This window comes from Apteryx mantelli, chromosome 5, assembly GCF_036417845.1.
Source record: "Apteryx mantelli isolate bAptMan1 chromosome 5, bAptMan1.hap1, whole genome shotgun sequence".
NCBI lineage: Eukaryota > Metazoa > Chordata > Aves > Apterygiformes > Apterygidae > Apteryx > Apteryx mantelli.
In genome coordinates, this window is record NC_089982.1 from 76,523,771 (window position 1) to 76,549,637 (window position 25,867).

The following is a 25,867-nucleotide window of genomic DNA, read 5'->3' on the forward strand; positions in this document are numbered from 1 at the left end:
GGTAGAACAAAACAAACAAACAAAAAGTCAGGTTAAGTTTACCTTCACAGCAAGTATTTCAGAGTTTAAAAGGAGCAAGACTATAATGAAACAAAAAATACTACCCTTCGCTCAGTGCAGATCTGCATTTGAAAAGCCCCATTATGCTGGAGCAAGCACAATTAATGCCTTTTCTGCCAGGCTGAGGACCCTAGGAAGGGAACATACTCTGCAACATAAGAAAATTCAGCAGATTGGACTCTTTGTGAGTTCTCAGTTTTGCAGCACTAACATAATCAAAAATATATCTTAAAAAACCAAGTATTATTTCCTCTATAGGTGTTTTTTAGGAATTATTTTGAAAGGCCAAAAAAGCCATTTCAAAGCATGTTTAAAGATTTCTCTCTTTGGTTCATACACATAGGTTTATTTAAACAATAAACTCTTCTGTGAGAGAATATTAATAACAAGTCCTAGATCTTACATTACTGTAAACTTTACATATTGTTAAATGAATGCAGACGAAATTGTCAGCCTCTGATCCTGTACATTAGAAAGTGAGGCAGCTGCAACTGCATGTAGCCAGCACCATTGTCAACAGGAGTCTATCACTGACAATGATGATATGGGAACATATTTTCTAATAGCTGTTATCAGAATAAATATAGGTATCGAATAGCCAGATTGTATAACAAATTTTTCACTGTATCATAAGTTTTCCACACTAAAGATTTGTTAACAAGAATTCTGTTTTAAAACCATTTCTTGAGAACAAAATCTTATTCAAACTCTGTTAGTGTCATTGAAAATGGACTTCTGGTGGGATGAAGCCAACAAATGAACAGTGCTGAAGAGTGCTACTATCTAATCTCATGCTTGCCGCTGAGCCTTGACACTCAGAAAACATCCCAAATAACATATCACTGAATACTTGCCTTTGTTCCAAAAAATAAAATGAAATCATATATCAGGAATGACATTCTGCCCCTTCCTATGTCAAATGAGCAGGTAGAGTAGAACCAGGTACAGTGAGACACACTTTTAAAGGATCTTCCATCATCATACACAGGCTTGGTGCCAGTCCATTGTGATAACCAGATAAATGTCAAAAGCACACGCATTAATTTCTCTACCAGCTGTCTCTGCCCTCAGACACTTAATCAATTTACTTTGTACATACTGACTGGTTAAGGCTACAGTGGAAGTCTTCTTCACGCTCCCTTGATGAATAAAGATGCCTCCTCCTCAGACATCACCCATCAGCTCTCAGTGTACCATGGTTCATAGATGCTTAATTAGCTCATCTTAGATTGCCTGGCAGTATTCAGAATTTACTGCTGACACTGAACTTCTTCGACTTGGCTCCTAGAGAGGCAACACTTGGAGATAAAGATGTTGATGTTCATCTGTTACTATGGAGATAAGAGGAGCCAGCATTCGCTCATGTCCCACTCATGCACACTGACACTTCGGGATTTCTATAGTAACAGAGGAGTTTCTTAATCTATCTGCCCATCTCCTGGGTGAAAGAGCAGTGATCAAGGACTGAGATGCAAGGAGTGGTTCAGGTGACTGTAGTTAGATTACACAAAAACACCCAATTAAACAGTTTTTTTTCCTTTGGCTTATAGCACAATATTACTTCTGCCGAATGGTACTCTGTGTACCACAAAACCAAATTAAGACAACAGTTATAGCTGAGATTTGCTGAAAACTAAAATAGAAGTTATGGTTTAAGAAAATCAAGCCTCGAGTTTACAAAAATTAACTGCATATATTAGAGACTACAGATTTGTCTCTATCCTTTCATAGTCTCTTAGGCTCAGCGAATTCTATTTGCCTTTATAAAGATTGTTCTGTGTTTAAAGAGTTGGGATTGATGTACATTAAGCATTTAAGAAACTAATTTATTCAATTTTTTCACATATTGTGAGTTGCAATTCTTGAAATCACTGTAAGAGAACACAAAGGATGTTGAGAAATGATTAAATCACAGAACTGCTAACAGCCTTTAGTTGCTGGAAGCTGTTGTCCAGGTAAAGGGGCCAAGTGTTTGCAGCTGCAGCAAAGAATTACAGCTGGTTCTCACTCTCTCACTCTGAAAGACTTGAGATGCTCCCTGAAATCAAAGGTAATTATACATTTCCTGCTGAATACCAGTATTTCAGGGGGAATGGGAGGTTGCATGATGATAGATGCACCCAAAGATGGCATTTTTGCAAAATTTGCCAAGCCATATCAATCAATTAGCTTGTCTATTATTTACATAATCTGGGTAATCACAGAGCAAGCTAAAGTCCTAAGGGGAAGGCATGATGTCTTCCGGCTCCTTGTTTAGCTGTGTGGTAGTATCAGTGTGGGAATAGTAAGGAAGGGAACAGGCAGGCTTTCAGTGGCTGGACCACATACTGAATTGAGGTTCTGGTATCCTTTATTTTGATAACAGTTTTGGGTCTCTCCCTCAGAAAGATCCAGTGGTCCAGGCCTTACTACTGACAATCTTAATAGGGATGTCCCATCAGTTTGGTTTACTTTCAGTTCACTTTTCCAGGCATCTGAGCAAAACTGGCCAAATCGCATCTTTCTCTGTACATTAAAAAGGACTGGGATAGATAGCACTAAGCATCCAGAAAAGGAAAAATCTGTAAAGATCCTGAATGAACCTTTGAACAGCTGCTCAGTGTTTACAGAAAGATGCTCTGATTGCTCATGGAGTATGGAAATGAACAGGGCAGTAACAAGCTGTATATCACTCAAGTGTCAAGTGAAACAGTAAAGCAAATCAAAATGTCAGATGGTGAGCTGAAGCTCAGTAAAGGATAATTAAAAAAGAAAATCAGCCAAAATGGCAGAAAAAGTAAGCAAAAAGACATAACAGGAAGCACACAGAAGTTTATATTCAAGGACAACACTTTCTCTGAATTTTATCTCATTGGCTTTTGCTCTGTGAGCTGAGAGCTTGATCAACCTCTAAGAGGATTTGGGTTAGAGATGTTCTTATCAAACACTCATCAAAGGCTATGGGAAACAAGAGCATTGACTATGTTTCCTTGGTTAAAGTGGGGGAGCTTTCCAGTTCAGTGTGGGAATGGGGCAAAGGTGGGAGCTGCAACATGGCCAGAATTAACAGGACCCACCTGGTCACACAGGCACCATGCAAGCATTTGCAGGGAATAGCAGCAGCAGCAGCAGTGAGCAGGGTGTTTTCTTCTTTGTGCTGAAAAGCCACAAAACTGCCAGCATGATTGTTCAAGTGTTGTCAGTTGGTTTATGGTCATCCAGTGGACAATAAAATCAAGTCCTGAAAGAAAAGAAAGTTAAAAGGATTGAAGTTGAGGGCTCTGTTTCTATTCCCTGGCTGATAAAATTGCCCAGTGAGAAGCAGTAACCCAGAGCAACCAGAAAAATTTATTGACAATACAAGTTAATAATTACAGTGGTGCACTGTGCCTGTAGCTCTAAGATAGAATAATGTGCTTTCTTGCTGTCCCGCTTGAACTAGAAAACTAAAGGTGCATATACCTTAGGTATGTTACAGGGCCTTATTCTCACAGTTTCCTGCACACTCAGCAAAGGAAGCAGATCTCCGACTTGAGATCAAGGGCTCTGGCTTGCCTTCCCCAAGCATATAATTTCCATCTGAGACCATGCAGGGAATGAAGTGCAGATGGAGGATGGGTGATTTTCCTCCTTTGAAGCTTTTTGTCACTCGTGAACTCTTTCCAGTTCAAGATGGACCACCTCATTTTCGTTTAAGATGTATATCTTAATCCCTTACAACTTTCTGTGCTGCTATTAGCATCATCACATCCCTAAATCTCTTTTCAGCTTCTTTGGCTCTGAAATTCCTGTTTCTCACCATTTGTTTCAGAAAAGAGTTCTTTTCAGTCTATCACTTAACTCGATTAATGTCTCATTTTTCTTTGACAGCACAATGTGTATTATCATTATGATTTTTATGATCTACTTAGGAACTCAAAGCAGTTAATTTTTTTTTTCTCTCAGAAGCACTCCTCTCTGCAAAAGCCCAGATTAATTAGGCCTAAATTAGGAGCTTAGTCACTTAATAGAGAGTGATTCAGCCCACCTCACACCTAAACTGACCCTTCAAAGTGTCTTGTTCTCCCATTTGTCTGTGGAGGGAACCTAAAGTGATCAAGCTTATGATGTAGGTGTATCAGTTATGTGTGTAGAGCTAAGTGGGAAGGACCATAGTCTTTTGCTTCTTGTGGCAAAATCTTGATTTTTTGCTCTTGTTCATAATGACAGTTAATTCACTTTGCCTCCAATGACAGTTAATTCTGTTTGCCTTCTTTTTAAAAATATATCCCAAATAGCATGCTAATAGGCATGCCTTTTTGGAAATCTAATATCAGCTGTACAATCTGAAATCATGGTTTGTGGTATTAGAGCCTATAAAGCAAAAACTTATAATATGTTTAATTTCATGCATATGTAAATAGCATTGAATTTGTAAAAGGGAAAAAGTAACTACCATATAAATAAGTATGTAAAGAACATGTTTGCAAAACTGGGGGCTTATCTGCTGAATCTGTGCATTACATAGATAAAACACCTAGTACATATCCTTCATACCAATTCTAATTTTTCTGTTATACCCTTTGGTGTAATGGTATCTCAGTGATTTGACAGATAAATAACTAAAAATAAGACAACAATTTAATGGTTTGTAGGAGCACTGTAGTAATTATGATGTACACACTCTTGCCCAGCAGTAAATGCAAAGTAGCCTTGACTCTGATTCTAATCCTGACCCCTCATTAGTATATGTCAAACTCAGTCCAAAGACTGACCATCTTTCTTCTCTTCCTCCTGTTCTATTCTTTGTCATCTGACTTTAAAAAATACCTGCATTGTATCTGGGTTTTCTGCGCGCCAGAAAATCAGAATGGCACAACAGGCTGATTCTGAAATCATCAGGAAGGTGAGTCAGGCTCCAGTAATTACAGAGCACAGCTAAAAGTTGCTTGGATGTGAGGAATGGAGGAGCAGGAAAGATACAGCTTACCGACAGATCAGAGACATGAGAACTCTCTTCTAGCTCTATTGACACAGTAAATATTTCCTTGCTTTTCATTTACAGTTTCCTTTTAACCTTTCCAACTCAATAGATTTAACATAGGCTGTGTTTGTACCTGGGAAAACTGCCTCTTTCCTCCACTATTCTTGCTATCCCACACCATCAATCCTCTGTCACACTGCCAACAAGCCTGGCAGCCCATCATTCATTTATTGAGAAATAAGTTTGCATGTCTTGTGCTCAGGATTAAAAGGAAACAGGAAGCTAGACTTTCACCAAAGGGTGAACAAAATGCAAGGGAATATCATTTTTCCCCACAACAAAACCTTATAAAACAGGTCATGTTTTAAGGGATGTTCTCCAATCCTGATAAAATATTTTACCCCAAATAGTCAGCCAACATGACCTCCTAAATTAACACAACAGGAATAATTAAAGACAAGCCACCTTGAAGAGCAGGATTGAAAGAGTTTATTTTGTATTCTATGATACACGTGTGAACTGACGAGGTTTTTTGGACTATTTTTGCTTCCTGGAGTGAGAAGCTGACAAGAAAAATTAGTCACTTAGCAAGGGAGTGGTGTTCATTGCCTTTAAAGTGTCTCATTCTGAAAATGCCCCAGACAGGGATTTCACCTTTAATGGGCATTCTACAAAAGGGCACAAAATAGACTAGGGTCCACAACAGAAAAACAAAATGACTCAGGAATGGAGATACTTCAGGAGCTAAGGGGACTCTGGGCCCTCACTATTCCCCGTTTCCCGTGTTCCTGCTATTGCATAAGTAACTTCTTCTAACAAAGCAGCAGTGCTGCATCTTCTGGCTCATGACTCCCATGTGCCAGATGTAATTGCATCTGTTCTGTGGGCTGATGGAGGAGAGAAGCTGCAGCAGCTACATAGTATGTATGTCTCCTTAGATGCTGGCCAACGTTATTATGTGGCCCAAAAATGCAGGGGGGAAAGAAACCCATTCACATGCCCAGATATTAGGGAAAAGAAGAGATGCATGTCTCCGCAAGCATATTCACTGATGGCTAGCAGAAAGGGATGCATAGTGAAATAGTAAAATATCACAACTTTCAGATGATACAAAGCTCTTCTGAGTAATAAATTTTGTGCTGATAGAGAATAAATCCAGAAGGACCTCACAAAGCTGAGTGAGTGAGCAAGAAGTTGACAGATGAGCTTCAGTGCACGTAACTGTAAGGTAAAGCATCTAGGGGAAAGTAATCTAAACGATGCCTGCATAAGGCTGAGCTTGGAATTGACAATGACAGTTTATGAAAGACTTCTTGGGATCATCATTGGCAGCTCTCTGAAATCATGGAGTCACTGTACAGTGGTAGCCAAGTGCCAGCGAAATATTGGGCATTATCAGGAATTGTATTGAGATCAATATCACAGCAGCCTTGTTGTACTGGCATCTTGAGTATTGTGTGTAGTTTTGGTCTCTGTTTCATGCATTGGACTAGTGGTGGAAAAGGTACAAAGAATGGCAAGCAAAGTGATCAAAGGGCTGAAGAATCTTATGAGGAGGAACTAAGCAGGCTGGGATCTTCAGTTTGGAGACGACAAGGCTGAAGGGGATATGACTGAGGTTTACAAAATCGTGAAAGCAGTTGATAAGGTGAAAGCAGAAGTGTTATTTACCAAATCCCACAAAACTAGCATGAGGGAGCACTCATCGAAACTAGTGGGATGCCAATTTAAAACACACAAAATAAACTATGTTTTTACACAGTGGGTAGTGAACTTCTGAATTTTGTTGCAACAGGAGGCTTGTAAGCAGACGACATAGCTTCAAAAAGGAGTTAGACAGTTCATAGTCTAATATTCAAGGGAATGCACAAAGATTTATTCTTTAACATTCCTAATGCAACAGTGGTGAATGCTGGGAGAAGTGAAGTGCAGAGGCTGCAGATAGTGGCCAGACTCACATACTCTCCTCTGTCTTGCCTAATACCATTTTCAGAGATAAGAGTACAGGGATGGCTGGAGCACCTGTCAGACCAGACAGGGCATTTCTTATGCTCTTAAAACTAACGAAGACGTGCCTGAGCAGCTGTGCAGTCCCTCGACCAGTCCTAGCACTCCCTGTCCAGGACATACAAGGTCCTAGTTCATCTCTCAGAGGTACCAACTCTTCAGAACACTGGTGCAAATCGTCACACAAATGCCCTGATGTCGGCTTGCTGCGACAAGCATCTTATGGTCTGAAGAGATTAGGTGGTCACGCTCATCGTGTGTGCACCTGCATTTTTAAATATACACTAAGGTGATTCCTGTCCTTTGAAAGATGTTGCTAAGGCGTTTTGCCATGACAAACAGCAATTTTTATTTAGAGCCAGTCCAGAGTCAATGATATTTACAGAAATGATTGCAGATAATTATTTTATACAGATATTCACAAATGTGTTCCTTACACTGAAACTCCAACTACCACAGGCTAAACGACCACCCCCCCTTCTTTTTTAAGCCAAGTTGACTATGATTTCAGTTTTTTAAACATTTTTAAAGTATGTTAGGTAAGTGGTAGAAAAGATAGACTATGAACATTACCTTTTTTTTTTCCTGCAAATTATCTTCCACAAGCCCAAGAGAGAGACATCAAAGTCTGCCTTAATTAAAAAGTTAGCAGACAGTCCTGATACAGTTTGGTACAACCAATATAAAGACAAGCTGTGTGGGTTTATCTTCCTGTTGCCTTTTCCTGTCTAATATATGTTGCCTTCTTTTGTAATTTGCCTTAGATTGGGTTGAAGAAGCAAGCTGAAAAAATATCAAATTCCCTCAAATTATATATATATTTTTTATCTGCTCTATTACCCATTATATTACACTTGCAAGAATAGCAAGTGCTGGACTAAAAAATCAATCCCTTGTGTAACTGTATGAATTACCATTACAAACAAGAGGAAATACAATAATATTGCATTTATACTTGGAAAATCAGGAGGAAATAAAAATTATTTACCTATAAGAAATACTGCAAGCATCACCTCTACTAAACAATCATCTTTCCTTCTGAGAATAGAGTGTTTTGCCACTGGGTTATTCAGGTACTCAAGCGTTTAGAGGAATTCATCCTGAGATCTTGGACCATCCTAGATGGAGACAGCAAAATGTTCCCCTTCAACTGAATATATCCCTCAGTCTGCAGTCCGTCTGCGGACACCGTGGATATCCACATGGAGCCCTAGAGTTTCTTTTCTTGAATCTGTTATATAACAAATATTTCTTCTAGATTCACTTTTCTGTACCATATTCTAGCTAATAATGGCAGCGGCGAATGGCTATAGTAACAGATAGTCTGTGTGCGGCTGTTTTGTTTGTTGTTGTTTTAATAACGTATACCCCTTCAACCTGCAGAAGCTTTGCTGTACATAGTAGAAGGTCAAAGGTAGTGTTTGACCTGAGATAAGAGTATTATATAAAAAGGGGAACAGAAAGGTAAAATAACAAAAGGAGTTTAGCCCTGGAAGGACAAAATGTACTGTTCGCTATCTTTCTCTTGTGTTTTTTCCTGCTTTGTTGAATAAATCCCTCATGAATGGACCCATTCTGACAGAGAAGTAGTCATTTATGCTATAACATGCAAAATACCGTAATTCCTTGCTGCTCATATACCTCTTTCACCAAAGGCTTCTTAAAGCTGTCCGCTATAATTGATCAGTGTTATCCCTGCACTTGCCCATCTTTCAGAAGGGTCGCATACCAAGAAGTTTTTCCAGTTGAGACTTCATGTGCTGTAAGCTATTTCAGGCAGCAAACATTTTTCACTCTGACTGAAATCTGCCTTCTTTTTATTATATTGCGCAGTTCTTCCCTCCTGAAGTAGCCCCAGTGGTCCCATTCCTTTTATAGAAGCTATTTGTAGAGACAGATCCTGCTTTCCATGCGTAAGGTTGGCACTGTCTAGTCCTCAGAGTCAGCTTTCAAACACTCTCTCTTGTTAAGCTGTATCTCCCTCTAATATTCCCATCAATTTCAACTAGACAGTGCCCAGGAGAGAGTCTGTTTGACATGACCAACGTTAGATTTTAGCCTTTTGTTAGCAAAGCACTGTATATACTTCCAGCACTATATAAATATTTTATTATAAAAAAATATTAATATTAAATAGGTGGAATGGGTTTACAACAAGGGAGAATTAGGAACAGAATTATTTGGGGGCATTGACATTAAGCTGTCAGACTAATATCAAAAAGCAGAAAGAAACTGATGTTCCCTGACGAACTCAATGTTTAGGAGAGATTTTGCGATGGGACAAGGCTTTTTGGAAATTCAGTGGCTGAAGAGGTGGAGAGGAGGCTCAGTCATGTGAAATGCAGGGCAAGATCATGAGCACAGGGAACAGAAGGTGACAAGAACAATTATATATTGTACAAAATAAAAATGTTTTTGCTAGAAAACCCCATTTTCCCTTAATGTTCCTTCCATAAACAGGAAGTTGTACATTAAAATAGTGGCATGTAAAATCTACAGAAATATCTTAATAACTTTTTTCAAAATGTTAGAAACTTCAACAGTGTTCAGCTTTTATCTGAGCATGGCTTCAGTCCTTCATGTGCTTGAGACTATCAGCAGCATGTACATTTATTACCATTTTGAGACTGCTCACAGTGCATCACAATGCCAAGGTTCTTGCAGAAATGCAGTTTACAAGCAGCTGTGATTCTTTGCTCTCTTCCAGGCAGTAGCAGGCTAACAGCAGAGCCAGAAGGCAACCCGTGATAAAACCCAACCCATAAAAATTCCCATAAAAAGCTTGTCCAAATCACCATGTGGTTTCTTACCTTAAGGTTTCAATTCTGTAATGTTAACAACATTACTGAAACTTCTTCATATAAGGAAATTGGAAGAGTTTTCTACTTTTTCAGCTATATCTATTTGAAACATCTATACTTATAGCAGTATGAACCACTATGTGAGTATGGCTGTATGGGTATAAACCATTTTGTAGTTTTGCACATTTCTGTTGTTTTTATTTTTTCACGATGAAGTCATTTTCAACGACAGCTAGTCCAGTGACTGAGAAAGAATGAATATCATGGAGAAAAGCCAATCCTTTGTGACATCTCTTGTGCATCTGTCCTAGAGGACACAAACTAAATTCAGAAAGGTGTAGCTGAAATCCCAGAAAGTTCCAAACCAGCATTTAATTTAAAAAAAGAGTCTTTCTGGTATGTGAGCATATACATGTGAAAAGTGTACATATATGTTTGTCTGTCTGTGGAAAATCTGATTTGCTTCAGGACTTGCATATATTGCAGTATTGTTGAAGTTCATGTATTTCAGCAGAGTTCAGTGGGCTTTTGCAATTTAAGTAACAAACAAGTGACTTCAATAATGCAGTGATTATAATCTGATTTTTGGGGGGTGTTGTCTCAGGATAAAGAAATTTCAGGGTAATATAAAGGCAAATTAGATCATCAGTAACTCATATCCTGATAGTCAGCTATCAAGCTCTGAAATTCTAATTAAATTCTTGCTGCTACAGTATACTTACCAGTCAGCCTAATAAGATTTGCTTCAATGTTTTCTCCAACAATTTAATTCAGTTTTTGTACATGTGTTAGCAGTTTTTGTACATGTGTTATGTACATTTGCTGTTTCTTAATAAAAATAATTCAAATAAATACCAATGATATTCATGCAAAAAATTTCGTTTCTGTAGAGATGTGGAAACACTAAATAAACTACACACCTCTTCACAGATATATCTTGAAACACAGCTATAAACAGAGAATCAAGTGGGTAGTTCTTGTAAGGTTTTTCAGGGACAGTTTCTTGTCTTTTTTTTTTTAATTAATGAACAATTTGGAAGAAAATATTAACTCATTACTGATAAAATTTGCAGGGGACACCAAAACAGAAGTGCTAAATAATGAAGTGTGCAAACTAAATGATCATAAATGATCATTAACCATACACATTGAACTAAAATTAGTGTACTGATGATGACAGTTTGCTAAAGGAAAGACTTACACACACTAATACACGCAGAAAAGTTTATATTCCTCCCTATCTCAAATCCCGTGCCTGTACCTTGTATGTCTTATGGCCTCAAATCCTGTTCTCAGCCTGGTCCTCCCAGCCCTACACCAATCCCAGCCGCTGGGCTCTTAACCCCACACGACCTATGCTGTCACATCCATCCCCCTCCAGATCTTCCCTCCCCCAGGACCTCCGATATATTCACATTGACTTTCATGGCCAGCTCAGCCCACCTTCTCACCATGATGCAAAACAAAACCTTTTGTCTCCATATGGATTTCAGAAACTAGATACGGGCTGCAATTATGAAAAATCTGTCCAGGCAGGACTTTCAGGAGGCGGGGGGAGGCAGAGATATATGACGTATGATAGTACTAAAGTCTTATGCAGGAGCTGTAAGCTTGTTCCTGCATAGCAATGTAGACGCAGCCTGCAGTGGCAATGGTTTAGAATTTTTTTAAATTATGAATTCTTAAGAAATATTCACTGGAAGTACAAACCCCTTTGGAAATTGCACATATGTAGATTATCCAAATTCACTTTTTTAGATGCCTTTTGGAGATCTTTAAAACTGTTCAGTGGATGAGAGTGGACTACAAACCACAAGATTGCAAGCACTGCTTTAGATACAGATATTATATGGACAACTTTTTTGCTACAGATCTAGCTGTCCCACAGCTCCCTAAATATAAAAGAGATTGTCAGGCACCAGAACAGAATAAAAACAGCAGGAAAAAAAGGAGCTTGCACTGTGAATCTCAATTTAATAAATTTTTAGTAGAGAAAGAGATTTCACATGGAAGTATAAAAAGTCCCCTGCAGAGGAAAAAAAAACCTCTATACGTTGTGTATCATTAAATGTTGTGCTTCTATAATCAAAATTGCCCTAGATCTCCAAGAGGCTTTTCTACAAGCAACACTGCAATAACTATGTCTACAAAGGTTTGATATGTGCTGTACCTCCATCTTCAGAATGAGGTTTCCTCTGATAGAATAGATTGAGTAAAAATGTTTTGACTGTGATATTCCTGCACTATAATTCTTTCATCTAGGCAAAAGGAAAAGCTAAAAGCTTTTAATTATAAACAATCGCAACTGAAAGGAGCGGTTTAGACCTTTGGTTGGAATAAATTGATGCAGCCACATGAAATCGATTGGACTAAGCCTACTTATGAGAATAAGATCACTCTCACTAAACCTAAACATCCGAGAAATTCAGATTACGTATGCGAATTCAGCAAACTCCTGTTCAGATGCAAATTTACTGTGAGAGGAGAGAGAACGGTAGAAGAGAGGCACTTCACTCTCACCTCCACTCCCATCTCTGCGTGTCACCACCGCAGTGCTCACGTCCCCATCCAAACACAGCCCTGCGCCAGGTCTAGGGTAACTCAGTGAGCATGGAGACGTGGTGACTTCTGTCAGCCCTCTTGGTGTCCCAAGTGTTTGGGCACCTGCTCCTTTAGCAATCACACCCCCATCTTCTCTTGCACACCTGCACTGTGGAAGACAGTCTCATTTTCTGTGTGCATGGTGGTGGGAGCCTACAAGATATTCAAATCCTACAAGCTTTGTGTGAGGGAAGACAGGGAAAACTCATCGTTTGCCTGCTCTGTGTGACCACCAGCAGCTAACGGGCTGCGAACGTTGGCCAGCTAGCACCTGAGGACTAGCCAGCCACTGCATAACTGCAGAATAGCCAGTTACTGCCTTTTACCCGGCAATAAAAATAGGCAGGGAACAAGGAGTGAAGCTGAGAATAGTTTGGAGCTAGGAGCAGCATGGGGAGGTTTAGACACAGAGAGGGGATCTGGAATTGTGGAAAGCATCACGGCTCCAAGATGTGAGGGTTGGGCATTATTATGGTGAAGAAAGGTTGGGCTTACAGTGCTGGAGGGGAAGGGGGAATAGCACCTAAGTGTGTAGGACACCAGGCTTCATTAATTCTCCTTGTCACACAGGGAGGAACTTGTTTAACAACCAACACACATTTCTAGTATGTCTTCTTTGGTGGAGGAGTGGCAGGAAACAAGTATTCTTGAAGTTGTTTTCATTATCTTTCTTTGAGGAAAATAAGTAGTTTCTTCAAGCTTATCCCCTGCCAGTGTATTTGTATGTGAGATTAAATTGGCTAAGGCTAGTCTGGTGGCCCTGTACCAGGAGCAGATGTAAAGCTATGTGGGGGAGAATGAAATAATAATCATTACATGTATCAGCAAGAGAATTGCATTTGGAGTGATGACCTGAATGAATACTGATTTCATTTATTGCCTTGCTACATGAGAAATACTATATGTAAGGATTAGGCAGAAAGAGATTTCCTTAAGAAAAGAAAAGAAAATCTTTTCATTTGATAATGTCTTGTTTTTTCACGGTATTTAGTTTTTTTATCACAGTTAGTTCTCAGTATCTTGGAATGTTTATCTTCATACTGAGTCTGAATCACAAATAAAGGGATTAGAAGTCCTCGGTTGTACGAAGGCTTTGCATTGACAGGAGAAGCATAAACAATGAAGCAAACTGTGCTGTTGAATCACCAGTCAGAGCCAAAGCAGTCTGCTTCCTTCAGCATGTGGGTGCTAACCGACCTGCACTGACTAGCGTGCTCCGCACAGCAGCCAAAGCTGTTTCGTGCCAGAGACACAGAGCAGCACAGATATACTTGAATGATGTGCAAAAATGTACAACAAGCCCAGCACTCCTAATCTTTCAGTACTATCTGCAGAGTCAACAATTTATTAGGATCTAACTATAAATACTAGTTTTTCTTAGAAATTCTGCAAGCAGCAATCTCAGTTAAGCCTAATTTTACATGCATTTGGGTCTAGAAGTTGAGGTCAGGGGCCTCATCTAATAAAATATGAAAACATTTGGCAGTCCTCTCAGCACAAGCATTAGTATGCTTTTTTCCACGCAGAGGCTAATTTCTACAAAGCTTGTAGAAACACAATAGCTTTGAATACTCTATTGTTCATATTGACCAACAAATTAAAAAGTTACTGACAAACCCCGGAGGCAAGGGGTTACATAGACCCATTCACCAGGGCATGGTCAGTGAAACTTCATTTCCTTATGAATTTGACAAAATTAGACCCTGATGCTAAAGCTCTGTGCAGTGCTAGTCACTGTACTAAAAACCATACTAAACTGCTTATAGCACCTCAGTCTCTTTATCAGAGCATTGGCAGGAGCGGTGAGAGCTTCAGCAGTGCATGCACAAGGTCAGTAAAAACAGAGCTGATATGTGCTGAAGAGGAGCGGTCAGCCCGGCTACGGCAGCTGCGGTTCCTCCGCAAAAACGCTATTTCAGTGTACTCCGACCAAAACCTGACCATTGGCTCTGGCCAACTTGCTTACCATTTGCCCAGTGACTTATGCGGAGAGCACAAGCTAGCATAACCTAGCAGGATCCTCCAGGAGGACAAGGATAAGCAAAAGGTCCCTGTTGGAGCTCCTTCTCTGTCCCTGCTAATGTCAGTGTCAAGAATGGTCCTTGGAGGAGTTAGTGTCTCCCCTGAGTTCACACAGCTGGGAAAAGAGGAAGAAGTCTGGCTGTCTCCAGAACTGCATAAACAGTGGTTGATCTTCCCGGCATAGTTTCAGATTTGGTTCAGACATCAGCGTCTTTGCTATTGTCTGTTTTGGATTACAGGCTACTTTAAACCCTATGGTTGTTTTTAGTGATCTGAGGACATTCTTCTGCAGCTAGTAAAATAAGCTATACAGAGACAACTCCTTCCCATGAAGCAATAGAAAATAGTAGTTCAACATTTACTTCTTTTTCTTGTCAGTTATGCTAGTCTCCTCTAATTAAGAAATGTCCCATGAAGAAACTTTCCTTACTCCATGGTCTGAGGAGTACGTAGCTTCTACATAGCTAATACTGGAGAGCAAACACATTGGGATGAAGCCAATAATTATTAGGAATGGAGACCTCCTAACAGGGTGGCACCAAATTGCAGTTCGGCTTCTTGTTTCATAACAATTTGTGCAGACCGTTAAAAAAAAAACTAACCTCTCCAGTACTCAGGAAAAAGAAGGAGGAAAAATTACCTTGAGGTGAGCTCTCCAACTCTAGTTCAGGCTGCTCTCCAAATTAAAATGCTAGGTTTGTATTTCTGTCTCAACTTGTCAGCAGCCCACATCCAAACTGAGCATCTGTAGCATTATGCAGGCCCAAAGAAGCATGCCAGTTATCGTCAGGAGAGGTACAATGCCTGCATGTGATTTGGACACTCTGTACTAGACCACTCCACTTTGACCGACTGTGGGAGATGATATACGCTGGTAATGTACTTTGTTTTAAAATGAACTATTATAGTCAAAGAATTCAAAAGTTAGAAAATGTATATCAAGAGGATAGTAAAAAAAAATCTGAAAACCAGTAAGTTGCAAACAGTTAAACTCAAATGGAAGAGTTAGAGTAAAAGTTATAAAAATAACAGCTATACCATAGTTGAATTTTAGTTCCTAAATTGTACTAACAGGAAATATTCTCTGTAAGCATTGAAACCAAATTTTCACTCCTATTTGTGGCAAAGTCAGAAACTCTGATTGAAGGTATAGAATGCTCTAAAATCTAAAAGTTGAAGCTACCAAATATAAAATTATGTCAGAGATTTATGTTGCTGTGAAACAGATAAATATTTCATAGTTACAGTTTTCAACAGCGAAAGTGAAAATACTGGAAAAAGATGAAATTCCGCTTGTGTCAGCGCAGTTTTTACATATAAATTAGTTTCATTATGGGAAAAAGACTGATATTAAGATGGTAGGTATTATTACAAGAAGCTAGATAGATAAAATTAGCTGGAAGCAAAATGAAAAGCAATGCTCCTCCCCACCACAGAGGAGCACAGACGCAATGTCGTAGATAAGGTTGATAGCCCATCCATAGCAAGTTGTTTGGTACTTTCCACTATAAGACCCTATTTGGGGTTGCCAATATACAACTCTTCAAGCTAAACATGTGCATTTTGTTTCTCCACCTTAGCAGATGTCTGTGGTGGGGGAACGGTTTAAAGTGACAGCCAGAGCGATACACAGGTGAAGCAACATCTTGGAAGGAGAGCGAGCCACCAGGACACCCCTCATGCAGAAGAGGAAAACGTGGGCCTTCCATGTGCTCGGCTCCTGCTTTCCCTGCAGGGCTACTGGGGAAGGAGGAGACCACTACGACACCCTGGGGCTGAGGCATGAACGAGGACATAGTCGCCTTGGTCCCAGCAGGCTCTGGCTCACCCTGGGCAGGTCCAGGAGCAGCAGTGCAGTGGTCTAGGGCATTTTAGCACTGAGTACCTAGGTGCAAAGAGCATCTTTTCATGGTGAGATACATCTCCAAACTCAAATGCCTACATTATTTTGCAGCTCTAGTTATTAGTGTTAACCAGCTTGTTCAAGTGCTAGCTTAGTACTTGACCTAGGGCTAAATTCACCTCATAATAATGATTATGAGCTTGGCAAGAGAGGGCACTGGAAGAGAGCATAGACTATTTTACCTTTATTTTCAGCAATTTCCCTGCCGGCACTAGTTGTCATTAATCACTTCAGAGTAGATTTCAACTCCTGTCAATTTAAACCTTCAAAATAGACTTAAAGCACCCAAAAAGGCCTGACAAAATCATCCAGAAAGATATGTTCATGCATTGTGAATGTCTGAATGTCGCCAAAGTTTCAGCAATGAAAACTTTATTATTACTGTACCACAGAAACAAAAGCCACTGACACACTAAATCATCCACACAACTCCCCCCCCCCCCCCCCACACACACACGCACACACACAACCCTGGAATGAAAGTGCATTGAAAAATTAAGAAGTGCCTGAGCAAGCTTAATTTGCCCCATGCGCATTTGGGTTGTTACATTTCATTTCCTTCTGTGGCAATGCAAAAACTTGATCCTTCAGTGGTCAGAGACTGGATGGTATCAGTGAGTAAGCGACTTTCTAGCATTATGGTTTGCCCTCCAGGTCCATTGGGTAGCCCCATGCTTGGTCTATCACATAATATGAAAATACTGCTTGTGTTCAGAATTATTAAAGTCCTTGTGACATTTTCTGTAGTGCTCATCATTAGAGTGTCTGACTGTCTTGCAAGCACTAGATAACTAAACCCTTATCATACTACTCTGAGGTGAAAAGGAAGTATACTAATTTCACAGGTAGAGAGCTTATACATAAATATTGAGGACAAACATTTTCTGCAGTGCTGGGAGCTCATTTACAGAAGCTGTAACCCTTCCTGGAGCAGATATATCGATTTTATTTTCTCTTTAGGATTACAAAAGTTTTTTTATTTAATTTACTTCAGTATACAGAGATTAGAATATCTAATATACACACCAAACTCACAAGAAGTGAACTCACAAGCATTTGGCTCAGTATATGTTTTCTCTGACCCACTTTTGTCATCTCCAACAGAGATGAGCTTAGGCAGAGACTCAACTCTTCGCAGGGGGTAATGCACTATAAAACAAGGCATTATGTCCAGTACAATTTCCAGAAGCAAGATTTTTAGTATCAACTTCAGCATAAACAGGAGGGATTTTTTTTTTTTTTTTAAGAGGCAAAACCATAACACTTTTTTGTTACTTACACAGAGTGGGAATATGCTTTTAAAGTTCTGTGCATAACACAAAGTAAAAATTGCCAAGGATGGATTCTAGGACTTCATCTTTCTCACAAACTAAGAATTGGCGAGCGGTGCTTCAGAGTCATACAAAGTCTTCTCCAAAGTGATTTCAGCTTCTGATTATACAGCAGAAAGTAGTCTGTGGGATAAGCAGTCTTAAATCAAAACAGCAAAACCAAAATATGTTTATTTCCCTTGCTAAGTTTAGATACTTCAAAATGTATATTCAGATCAGCCAGAACTTTAAAGGGCAGGAAGCTTCAAAGATGAAGTCTCACAGAGGCTGCTAATTCAGAAAATTGAAACTAAGGGCTCCAAATGCAATTTCAGCACCAGAATATAGAGGACAATGCAGCACCCCAAACTGTCCATTATAAGACATACCTTGAAGTAGGAGCAATATCACATGCACAGGAATAGCTCCTTTTCGTCCTCATTAGAAACACCTGCTAGAATAAGCATTTCACACCTTTTGCAGGGTTCCATTGTAGCTCATCAATGGGTCATTTACCTGTCCAGTTCCCTGAGTTAAGATATATCAAAACTCTGGGGAACTTAAAACAAAAAGTGTTTGTTCATTTCAAAAAGTTTTAAACCCTGCTTTTACAAAACCCTTCAGCATGTCTCATTTTTGGATCTCCAAAAATGGTTACCTCTGTTCACTAGTCACATTAAAAAATATGGTCATATTTTTTATATGACTAGTCATATATTTTTTATATGACTAGTCATTCATCATCACTTTTATGGTGTAGCTTTCCCTCTTATTATTAATGCTTTGCACAGGATCATCATGAGTGGTAGAAATGCTGAACTCAACCAGTGTAACACCAACATGCTTATGCTGGACTTTTTTCCTGATGCTGAGTTTTGCACATACAACATTTTGGCACTAACATTTGTTTTGCAGAGTGAAGATAAATTTCAAGTCACCATATTTTATCAAAACCATATGGCTCAACTCAAAGATCTTCAGCTTGGCAAGATATTCTTGCGGAAACAAACGTGATATGAATAGCTGAATTCCCTCTGCAGTTTAAATGTGTTCTTAAAGATGGCCATGACTGATACTGAAAACAAACTGTATTTGATAGAAAGTGATAATCACATGATTTAATTTCATTTTATATAACAAAAATGAATTTAGATATATGTAGCACAAAGAGGAAAAATTAAATACAGATTTATCCTGCCCAAAAGAGAGATGTCAGATATGTAAGTTAAAGTGTAGGATTTGGTGGAATCTCTCCAATACCTCTGTAGAAAATCTATCAAGACAAATGCTGCCTCAGGCCTAGTAGTTGAGATTTCTTAGGAATCTTGGGATATAAGATATCTATTACAGTCTTTCCTTAAATAGTTCAAGAAAAATAATGGTGAAAAGAAAAAGGACTATCCCATTTTAGGAAATATTACAAACACAAATTTGTGCAAGACACTTTCCACTGACAGTGGAATAAAACAGGATACTAAAAACTCTGAATATATCAACTTCAGATTAGTAAGAGAAAAGAAATGGGTTCACTAAATTTTGCCAGCATGTGATAATCCCTACCAGAATTTATGCAAGGGGGAATTTACATTATCTACTGGTGTGGCTCAAAGATGGAAGGACCTGGGTTTGATTTGCTGCCACTTGTTGTGTTCAAGGACCATATTTCCACACTGTTTCTTGAGTGGCATGAAGTTTGCACCAGTTGCCAGTCCTCAGCACACACCTCGTGTGGAGAGAGCTAACTGCTGGGTGACCTTCTCCCATGTTAGGCACCCCAGGTGGCTTTCCATGGCTCAGCTTCAGTCTTGGTCCCACCAGGAGGGAAACTGCTTCCAGCTCATCTGTGGCATGCTCAGATGTGCACTGCTCGACTCCAGGTACAGATGCAGGCCAAATTTGCACCAAAAAGAACTCCTCTAGAGCCCTAAATTGCTAATGCAGATGCTCTGACAGAACCCTGTCCCCTATTTCCATGCACACATACACACACACAATACTAATGACATCCCCAGTGTCACCGCGAACTACATAATACAACAATTAACTTTTTTCAGTATGATTTCCAACAACAGGGCCTCGTATTCAGGGTATTAAAATCCTTTTATTTGCATTTTTTTAAACCTAAGCAAAACCTAGTCCTCACGGGACCGGTCATGTAACATGCTAGTTGCATCAGACTGAAGATTTATACAGACAGTTTTCTATTTTAGATATAGTATTATGCTGTAAAACTGGAGTAACTCCAGTGACATCAGTGGAGCAGTTATGGTTATACATAATTTAAACCAAGATTAAAGTTAATTGTCAGTAATAATATACAAGCAAATCTCTCCTCCTCCAAAACTCTTTGCCAAGCAACCATTCTCATTTTCTCTACATGAACAAAAAATCTAATTCCACTGCAGTGAAGATGACTGGAGCAACATAGATTTTAAGTAGGATTTGGAGTAGACTGTGAGGCAGTGAGAAAACTACTCGCCTTTTCATGCTTTCCACATTTGGTTAGCTGAAGATCAGCTTGCTCCTTCCTCACCATTTCCAGCTCAAGTTGAACCTTATAGGTCATTAACACACACTGTTGAAGTTATGACTATATGCAGTGTAAACCTGGGATCAGAATGGAGAAGTGTTTCATAAAATGTTCTCAGGAAAACCAAAATGTTGTTGCATTCTTCCCCTGATATTTAGTGTAGTGTAAAGTAGATGCATCATGTTCATCATTTTTGTGAAATTCAGGCTTATTTAACGATATTTTTGCCTCACTGAAAACCCAGAGTCATCTATACCAAAGGAAAAATATCTCATCTTGACTGGCAAGAATGAGATTGAAACATTATTGAGACAGAACATCAATTTTCTTTGGGAAAAATATTTTTCCAGATAAAGAACTTCGAGAAAATTCACATAAAAACAATGCATATGGTTTTTTTCCCTGTGACTGAGGTTTCCATTTTTCTTAAGTGTATTCAGTAATCGTTTACTTCTTCTCTACTGGAATTACTATTTTTCTTCTTAACTAACTACTCTGAAGCTACTGAAAAATTTATGTGTCATGCGATCAGAGTCCTTCAGTAATATGTAACCTAGATATATTGATGCCTTAATCTGTTTCTTGTTGGTAAGCCTGCATTGTTATGCATAGGACAAGTCAGTTATGTATATGCTATGCCTTAATGAACTGATAGGGAGAGAGAGAGACAGACAGACAGACAGACAGACATGCCTGTTATGGCCATGCTTTGTATGCTTAGATTATGCCTACCTCTGACTGCTTTGTCATTCATTTGGCTGTTCAAAGTGTTTGCAGTAATTACAGGAAGAAGATAAACACCACTGCAGTGCTCTGGCATTAAGGATGCTTAAATTCAATTCCTTCCCCTACTGCAAGTCTCGTGGGCTATGTCTGTGCTGCTATTACTGCCTGTGCTTGAGCCAGGTTTAAAAGCCAGTGGCCAAATTGAGTTGCATCCATTTAGCTTGTGACAGCAGGACTGGGTTATATCTGAGCTTTTCCAGTGGAGAGTCTGTCAACTCTCTCCCAATCAGAGCCAGAGGGCAAGAAAGCCTATAGGAGGTATAGACCGTCAGGGAGCTGGGGCTCCAGTGAGATACTCAGGGCCCACATTAACGGAGAGAGACATCACCTTTGTCTTAATCTCTTCCTTCATTTTCCTGCAGGTAAAACAGGATTTGGAGAAGGGAGATGGTGCAGAGATCAGGTATTTGCCTCCTTGCTTTGTAACTACAGTAAGTAAGGGACAAAGGAAATCCCATTTCTATCAGAGGCTCAAAAATTGCCCAGCCTCTCGGATAGGTGTCAGCACAACCAGTCAAAGGCAACAATAATTCTGTACCAATTATCAGCAATCTTGAGAGAGATTCTTCTTCCTCGTTTTCAAAATGCACTAACTCTTCTTTTAAAAATTAAAGACATCTAGCATTATTTTTCTCTTTTGTAATTCTTAGTCCTCTGAAACCAATATTTAAATTCCAAAATAGAAAATTCTGTGTTTTGAAGAAAGGTATGAAAAAGAATCTGTCCAAACAAGTAAGAAAAGGTGAGGTAAAATTACATCTTTTATTTGAGCAGCTGACACAGCTGAGAAAAGACAGACATGTTTCCAGGAACATAGGCCCCTCTTTGGGTCTGAAACAGAAGCAACAGTCCTCAGAGATAAATATGAGTTGAGAACAATTTAATGAGATTAAATAGACATTTTAATCAGTTAGAGCATATGACATGGAGGTGGTTAATACCTGAGGAATCATTTTGTAGAAGGGCAGGTATTGGCAGGGGAGAGCTGATAAAGTGGTCACTGCATAGATATCGAGCACATGACCGGGGTTGGCCTAAGCCTGGAACCTCTGTGGAAGGCCATTAAACATAGTGCACTAGACCAAGTTTTTAATAAAAGGAGTTTTCCCAGATCATCGAAGAAAATTCATAAAAAACACAATCCAAACATAAGCCTGGGAATTAAAATTCAAAAGTCTACTGGACACAAAACTGGAACTCCACAAGAAAATGGCACCTGACTCAAATGCTTTATGGCACATGCCAAATCCCACCTTCACCACTTTTCCAATACAAGCATTTCAGCAAGCTTTTGATTCATGCTTGTCATCTATATGCAGAATTTAGATACAACAGTGACACAATCCTTAGCAAGGCAGAGAGGGGCTGTCAGCTGTATTATATGTCTCCTTACAGCTTTCACATCATTGCTCGGTCTGATAGCATGGACATCCCTGCTAGCAGACTCTTCTATCTTCTCATTGTTGAGTTCTCAAAATAAAAAAAAAAAAAATGCAAACTTTGTCACCTCTGTCTGTTAAAAGTGTCGTATCTTCCCTTTTCTCTTCCATTTCCCATCTGTAATTTTTCAGGCTCCTGCATATTTTATTTGAAACAAAATATGTATTTTTGAAAAAAGTAGATATATATATATTATTTTACTTCATTTCACTGTAGGAAACACTCTGTTCTGCCTTTTATTAAGGGTAAGTTGTGCATAGATAGGCTGTAAAACATTTCTTATTCTGGTCATTTCATGTCAGATCTGGATCCATTATAGTGTTTGTGCTGAATGATTTTTATTATTTTAGTAGCAGCTGGTATTTGCTTGGACTTGTTCTACTAAGGAGCTTCTAGCTAGATATGTTAATTATGCCCCACACTCAAAAGACTTTGAAAGGGAAACAATCTTTAATAAAGCCCCAAGATTTATTTTCTTTGTAAGTTGTTCTACCTTCTCTACATTTTCCCTCATAAAGTCCTGGCTGCTTTTATTTTATGATACACTTTCAGTACAGGCAATTCCTTCATAAGGGCAAACAATCACAGAATAAATCACAAAGTGTTTTATTATTTCATACTCCTGCTGCAACATCCTCAAAACCTGCACTGAGTTTAATGTGCAAATGGTCAAACTTTTCATATCTATCAAATATCTATCAAGTATCTATCTTCCACAGCATTTGAAATATTTCCCTTAAAGCAGCACAAAAGGAGTGTACATCAGCAACAGTATCATGATTGCCAGCCTACAGTGTATAGCTGGGCTCTAAGAAACACTAACCTTTATTATCCTTCTTTGTCTAACAACAATCTTCAGGAGCCCCTATACTCTTTGGAGTGTTGACATGAAACCTTGCTGTAATAGCTTTCATTCTCATGTTTGCAACTTTCACCCCTGTACAGCAATACAGGATCTTGGAGCTGATTCCAGAGAATACAATTTTTTTCTTTGAATTTGAGAAACAAGAGCAAATTAATTTTTTTATTAGTTAGATTCATCCTTCACATATCTCTAACTTCCCATTGCATTGAATCAGGGCATTTTTAACTCAGTTTGTTACTTGCTTGTCACTCAAACACTGTCATTTTGTCCATCAAAATATTAGCATTTGAAATTCTTCAGCTCAGAAACTGAGGAAGCCGTGTACATGACTGCGACTGGGGAGGGGTCAGCTAATAGGTTAAAATCCTACAAGAATGAGCTGCATTTTGTGAAAGGGGAAAATCCTGAGTGTAATGAGAATCAGCCAAGACTTTCTAAAAGGCTTCCAGAAAGCTTGCAACTAAGAGAAACTGAGACAAATCTGAGTTATCTCCACAAAGAGTAGGTTCTTGTCAAGGAGAGGAGTGGAGGAGGCTGAATGCCAACAGCTAGAAGACCTCTAGAAGGGACAGCAAATCTTTCCCTTAAGACAACTCCTTTCTCTGTGGACTGTTGGAAGACAAGGATAAGTGAGTCCATTTTTACTGTTTCCTTCCATCCTGATTAGCTGTAAAATAATGCTTTCCAGGGATATAAAAATTGAAATAATCATCTTCCTTCCAGCAGAGAGAAACAGCGTGACTAGTCTACAGTTGGTCTGCATCACATTTCTTTCCCTTGTGAAAATCTTTTACATTCAGCTCTGAATGTAGATGTCTGGTAGTTGTTCTTGCTTCTTCTGGATTGTTTTGGATTTAATGCAATGGAACTTTTGTCTTTTTCACTCACAGATCTTTCTCTAGTAGTTTATGGTGGCTTCCCCCCCCCCCCCCCATTTCTGTGAAATGTACCTACCATTAGAAGATATGAATACAGGCAGAGATTTCTCCTAGGTAGCCAAGTCCCAGAGAAGGTCAGAAAAACTGACTTTCGTTGTGTGTTCAGTGAAACACCAGAATGATGAACTCAGTAAGATCTGAGTGAAAAAAAAGAACCATGAACTTTTACATTTCCTAGAAGCAAGAGCTTTTCCTGTGTAGGTGCTCAAGCCTGGAGAGCATGCACTCACAGTTGCTATGTTTATGCCAGATGGATGGGGAAGGGAAGCAGACATCTGTCACCACCATAACTCTGTACCGTCTAATAGCATTGAAAGGTCCAAAAGGAACTCAAAACTAAGGATTGTTTTAGGATGCCCTTATAATATACGGGAGGCAATTCTATCAGCTTGACCTGAATGAAATCTTGTCCAAATTAAAAAAAAATAACAACATACAATATAGATACAGTATGGGAAAGCCATAAGTTCAGAACTGTGTCTGAAAGCTAAGAAAGCTGGAGTTCTGATGACCTTTGCAGAGGTGAAAGCCACTCTTAAATAGTTGGCTCTTGAGAAAGCGTTGTCTGACCAGCTCATATCAAGGCTTTGGAAATGTCTCAAAGATGAGGTAGAGGATTGTACGGGTATCACCAGGAGCCCCACAAGAGCCTGATTCTGAAATTCTTGTGACAAGGGCAACCTGCCTGTGCCAATGGACTCCACTAACCAACTAATGGAAGTGGTGCTTATAGGAAATTAAAGTGATCGCAGAGTCCATTCTAGGCATTGCTTTGTGTGTCTACCACTCATCCTGCAACCCACAGGACAGCAGAGAGGTGAACAAGTAGCACACCTCCCCCAGGCTTCCACAATTAGTTTATATGATGTTGTAAAATTAAGGCAGAACCATTTTATATTCATAAATGCTGAAATGCATAAGTAAAAGCAGCATCACTGAGATCTATATATGAACTGTATGCTGGAATGCCTAATAGCTGGCAGGGAGCAAAAGCCTTCCAACCTATTTGTAGACCACAGGAAAGAAGGAATTTTGGTTAAGGACAAGACTGGGGTACAGGGAGCAGAGTTGTGAGGCAAAAAGGGTAACGCACTGGGAATAGCATGAGGATGAAAAATCCCATGAAAGTAAATAGTGCAGCCAGTCTGAAGTGGAGTCGGAAATCTCCTCACTGACTACAGAGCAGATGAGAGGAGGTGAGTTCAGGAGACTCAGAATAGCAGTGTCTCCGTTTGAATGGATTAGAAAATGAGAGAACAGTGGGCGAGAGGATGAGATCACCAGTTCCTGCAGGAGGGACGAGGCAAAGGAAGTTGGCCAAAAGGTTTTTCATTGCCCACAGCCTGTTCACATTACAATTCAGGGGTAACCACAGCTCAAGCAAGCACTCTTGAGCTAGCTTTAATCTGGCTAACTTGGGCAGCAACGGCAATGAGGACATTGTAGGCAGAGACGTCAGCCCAGACTGGCCACCCAAGGAGAAGCCCAGGGTCCTCAGTGGGTTTCTGCAGTCAGAGAAGGGAGGGCACAGGAATCTAAAATCAGAAAATATCTGTGGTTTGTGATGGAAGCTCTGTGTTTCCCTTCAGCGATGAGAATGATGGAAAGCCAAATTTAAACGAGCTAGGGATATGTAGTGTGGAGGAAAAAGGATGAGCAGGG